The following is a 6,000-nucleotide window of genomic DNA, read 5'->3' on the forward strand; positions in this document are numbered from 1 at the left end:
GATGTGCTGTGGATGGATGGTAGTTGCCTCTCTGTTTTACTGCTAGACAGTAGGAGTTGCCCTACCATGGCTTGCCTTATCCTCTTAAAATGGATTGTGGACTTTGAATCACCTGACAATCTTAATGGCCTTTTCAAGGGTCTTACCTTCCTTAGCTTGAACCATGTCTAAGGTGTACCATATTGCAAAGGCCAGTGGCAGGCTGGAAGATTGGGAAATTTTCAAACATAAATGTAGGAATATTAAAAAAAAGAGCTAAGGTAAATTAGAAAGAAAACTAGCATAAAATATCAAGAAGGATAGTACAAGCTTTTATAAATATATAAAAGGGGAGAGAGTCACAAGGGTGAATATTGGTCCCTTGGAAGATAAAACCAGAGAATTTATAGTGGGGAATACTGAAATGGCAGAGATGCTAAATCAATACTTCACCTCAGTTTTCATGGTGGAGGACAATAGTATCCTTCCCTATAAGAAAGGCAGGTCAGAGGAAATAGAAAGGGTAGAACTTAAATATTCAACATCGATAGGGAAAATGTACTCAGCAAACTATTGGGACTGAGGGCAGATAAGTCCCCCAGGCCCCATGACCTACACCTAGGGTATTTAAAGAAGTGGCGGCAGAGATAGTGGATCCATTGGTTATAATATTCCAAAATTCCCCGGACACGGGAAAGGTTCCAATGGGTTAGAAAAATGCTAATGTAACAGCGCTTATTCAAAAAGGGAGGGAGGCAAAATGTGGGAAATTGCAGACAAATTAGTTTAGCATCTGTTGTTGGGAAGGTGTTAGAATCAATTATCAAGGAAGCAATATCAGGATATTTGGAAAGTCAAAACACTATACATGGTTTGATGAAAGGCAAATCATGTTTGACTAATTTGCTAGAGTTCTTTAAGGATGTAAAACAAAGTGGATGATGGGGATCCTGTAGATATAGTATATCTGGACATCCAGAAGGCGTTTGATAAGGTGCCGCACAAAAGGTTAGGTCATATGGGATTAGGGGTAATTTATGAGCTCATATAGGTGACCGGCTGGTGGACAATAGACAGAGAGTCGGGATAAATGTTTTTTTTCTCTGGATGGCAAGTAGCTGGTGGGGTGCCAAAGGGTTCGATCCTTGGGCCCCAGCTATTTACAACCTATGTTAATGACTTGGATATAGGGATAGAAGGCTCGATAGCAAAATTTGCAGATGACAGAAAAATAGACAGGACAAGTAAGTTGCAATAAGGAAATAAGAACCTTATAATTGATATAGATAGGCTAGGAGAGTTGGCCAAAATATAGCACATGGAGTTTAACATGGACAAATGTGAGGTCATACATTTTGGTCACACAAGTGGGACGTTATTATCTAATTGGGCGACTTATTATCTAAATGGGGAGAAACTTCGGGGTGCTCCAGTGCAGAGAGATTTGGGTGTCCTCGTTCATGGGTCACAGCAAACCAGCATGGGGTACAACAGATAATAAAGCGAATGGAATGTTGGCATTTATAGCCAAATAAATAGAATATAAAGATAAGGAAGTATTGTTGCAACTATGCAAGGCATTAGTAAGGCTGCACCTGGAGTATTGTGCACAGTTTTGGTCACCGTATTTGAGGAAAGATGTAGTGGCATTGGAGGCTGTTCAGAGGATGTTCACTAGATGATTCTAGAGATGAGGGGTTTGTCATATGAAGAGAGATTAAACAGTTAAGGCCTATACGCTCTGGAATTTAGAAGAATGAGGGGAGATCGAATTGAGGTATTCAAGATGATAAAAGGTATGGCTAAAGTAGACATAGAGTGGATGTTTCCACTGGTGAGACATTCTGGAGCGAGAGGTCATAGTCTTAGGATAAGGTGTAGTAAATTTAAAATAGAGTTAAGGAGAAACTACTTCTCCCAAAGGGTTGTGAATCTGTAGAATTCAGTACCCCAAAGTGTGGTAAATGCTGGGGCAGTGAGTAAATTGAAGGAGTTAGACAGATTTTTAGTTGTTAATGTGTCGAAAGGAAATGAGGAGAAGACAGGAAAATGAGGATGAGGAGCATATCAGCCATGACTGAATGGTGGCACAGACTGGTTGGGCCAAATGGACTAATGCTGCTCCTATATCTTATGAACTTCTTTCTGAGAGTGCATTGTCCATCACAGATTAGCTCTGATTTCAGGTCACCACAGCCACTCTGTACAGCTCAATAATGAAGGAATCAGTCGGTTCTTCTGTTTGTTAAACTTTGCCCTTTCGAGAGGCTTGTTACTGGTAAGATTAAAATATATGACAAATGATTTTAAAGATTCATCAAATTTTTCTGAGGATTCAATAATCCCTGGTTTAGCTTTATATCGTAAGCTATTGGACATAACGGATAAAACGATGTGTTAACCTGCTGAGCTTTTGTCTTTTTGTCCAGACCTAAAGCAATTATGTATCTAAGAAATCCCTGTCTCCAATATCCCCAATTTTGTAATTGGTCTGGGCCTTGGATGTGTCCAAACTAGTCTGGTAAGGTAGATTTTTTATCTCCTGACCTATTGTCGTTTAAAGTTAAAAATGTATATAACCTTGAATGCTTTTATATGCTTGTTTTCAATAAGGTTTCCCGCACTTGTTAGTTTTAGTGGGCTTCCACAGTAATGATGTTTGTCATTTGTGATTTTTCAGCAGTGACTCCCTGGGTCAATCTTGAGTCTTCCTCAGAGTCTCTGGATTCTGGCTTTTGCTGGGATTTTTAACTGTCAATTATTTGTTTAAGTTTTTTTTTGACCTGAGCAAGGTTGGCTGCCACATGGTCAAGTGTCGACTAGGGATTCGACCTGTTCGTACTGTGTTTTAAAATGGAAATTCTGAGCGCTGCTGTCTTAAAAGTTGTTTTTTTCAACACAGTCTGACCAAGAATCTAGCTCACTGTTGGCAGGTCTTCTGACTCTGCACTAGCTGGACTTCCATGGAGTTCAATGGAGTCTTCTGCCTTCTGCTTCCAATCCTGCTTTGCAGTTTTTCTGTGTCTTGACTTCTTTCTTGTCAGGTCAGGATGCTACTTTTTCAATCTTCCAGGTTTCAAGTTTCTTCTCCAGTTTCTGTAAGGTTCTCCTTTGTTCCTATAGCTGTCAGCATGTTGTAAGACATGTAGTTCGTTAGGTCTCATGAATTGGCTCAGAGTCATATATAATTTAATAGTATTTGTTAACTACTTATAATTACATATGTATATAGAATACAAGGGCCTAAGCTAAGAACTGAATCCATGCTTGCCTCTGCACACATCTCTGTCCAGTGCAAGACTCCCCTCTAAACTCAGGCCATGTGTTTCTCTATATCACAGTGTGGGCTGTATTGTATTCAGTCCTATGTTAACCCTTTCTATGCCAGATAATTGTATCACAGTGTGTAATTATAGATAACTTTTTGGAGATCTAAGGGCGCTGCCTATCACCCAAACATTAATGCTAATGATCCCAATTCCTTGTCCTTTATATAAAGGGCAGAATGAAGAAATGGGAGAGTGTAGTGTTATCCAATATCAGAATCATCTGTGGATTGGGTTTGTTATTGTGGAAATTACATAAATTACAGAAAGGCATGTTATAGAAATGTCTGAGTCACCTCATTCCTGGTTTCATTGGGAGAATAAATCCTTGCTCTCTTTATGCTCTGCCTTGCCTTGACTTGGCCAATCTGTTGCTATTCTTTCTGAAAATATATGGTAACCTTGCTGTTGTGGTACTCGACGAGCAGCCCATATAAGGTTATCAAACAGATCTTGGAATTTCTAGCATGTAAAGTCAGGTGCAGAAAGGCCAAATACAGTGTGAGGTGTGTTGCAAGACCTGTTATAGATCAATAATAGTCTTGGTCAGAATTCTCCAGCTATTCTTGCCCCATCACCACTGCAAGCAAGGATGGAGACTTTGGTGCTCAGCCAAATCTCGGTTCACTGCCGTGAGGCGGGAAGATCCCACCGACGTGAATGGCTGGAAAATTCCAGCCCATATATAAAATAATTAAAATACTAGACTGCATACCTGAAGATATTTCTTAAACAGGCCATATAGACCAAATGGCCAGTAACAAGGCATAACAAGGTATAAGGGAATTTTAGGGAGTTATAACAGTAGTATTATAGTGTAAGAGGGGAATTTCTAGTCAGTTCAGCCTTTAACAGCATACCCTACTGTTATGAAACTGCTTTATGAAACATGTTTTTAATTTACCCCTAATTGACTGTTTCTTTAAAAAGACTAAAATCACATTCCAGTGACTTGGAATCACAGCTTTATGTCTACACATTTGCGTCACTGTATCTTCTACATTCCAAAACCACTGTCTGAAAAGCTGCACCAGGAATAAAATCCTTGAAAGAGATGAATGGGGATTATCTCTTATCCCATTAGCAAAGCATCCAAACAAACTCCTGTACTCAACTCAGTGGAATGAACATTAGACATGATCACTTGGACAATGGGACTCTGTCCAAGGGACAATTTTGTAAAACTAATTAAGTTATGAGGAGTACTTCTGCTTTTTGGCTAAGATCAAGCATAGAATCAAGCCCAAGGTCAGGTGTAATGCCTGCTCTTGTCAGCTTGGATCTAGTATGACTCCCTTGTGAGGATCATGAATTGGATTCAATTTGAATTTGAATTTTTTTTTAGAACAAACCAGTTGATGGATTAGGGGCTTGCATTCTCCACTCTGTGCAATAGCTTTTGTGACTTTGAGAAAGGAGCAAAATGAAGTATAAGGAATGCACTAGCCAACTAATGGCCACTTAAGGTCCTCATCCTGCCAACTCTGGTATTACACCCGTGACTGGAAAAGCCCATGCCATATAGGAAGCTCAGCATCTTTAGCTGTGCAGTCTAGTCTTGGAATCATAAACTGTGCAGAAGGAGGCCGTTCGGCCCATCAGGTCTGCACCGACTCTCATATCTCATCCAGGCCCTTCCCTCTGTCCTATCTCCATAACACCATACATTTACCATGGCTAATCTGAAACATCTTGGGACACGAAGGAGCAATTTACTATTTCTGGATTTGAATACCCCCATTATAATCTTCTTTTCTCTTTGGTTTCTGCATCATCTCAACCTTTCAATTATCACCTTAACATTACTGCCAAATATTTGTCCTACCTATATCTATCGAAGCACGGAGTGTTTCTACTTTCATGGAACTTCGGACACCATCACCTCCCATGTTCTGTCAGCTTCCCTGAATTCACCACCACAGTTCACAAGCAAGGTAGCAACCTCTAGAGACCATCCATAACAATGCTTCTGTGATCCTTTACTGCTTCTGTCATCACTCATGAGTGTCTAACAATACTCTGAGGGTATTGTATCATATCTACAACAATGTTCATATGGTTTCAATAGGTTCCACAAGGGACACTTCCACCACCGATGACAAACTTTCCAAAGCAAAATCTGTCGGCCTTTGAAATAAACCCTAAAATGTTAACTTTCCATTCTCCATGGATGCTGCCTGACTTGTTGAGAGCTTCCATCATTTTCTCTTTGTTATTTAAGCATTTTTTAGAGTAATGGAAAAGAGCAGCAAGTTTTACAAACACTGAACAGTAGCTAATGGACTGACTAGTCTGCAAAGTGCATAATGGAAAATTGTTGAGCAACAGAATAATTGCAAATAGTGAAGATAGTGAAAGGACATGGATGAGGCTCTTAAATAAATGGACAAAAAAATGGAAAGTTGGAGATAAGAAAGAACTGCAGTGCAGAAAAACAGGCCAACAACCTACATGGAGACATCACTGCCAGAAATGCATTCTTTCTTAATCATCAAACTGCTTCATCTCCCCAAGATTCCTACTGACCCACCCCTCATTATCAGTATCTTCTATTGTAAAGCAACTAGAAAATTGAGGTATTGTCTGAAGTTACTAAGATCATTTTTCTTTCACGTTGGGACTGCAGTAGAAAGGTGATATCTTAAATGTATTTTTCTAAATTTTGTATTTCTGAATATAGGCAACACTGAGCTCT

This window comes from Carcharhinus amblyrhynchos, chromosome 13 (genome assembly GCF_965287045.1).
Source record: "Carcharhinus amblyrhynchos chromosome 13, sCarAmb.v2.hapA, whole genome shotgun sequence".
Classification (NCBI taxonomy): domain Eukaryota; kingdom Metazoa; phylum Chordata; class Chondrichthyes; order Carcharhiniformes; family Carcharhinidae; genus Carcharhinus; species Carcharhinus amblyrhynchos.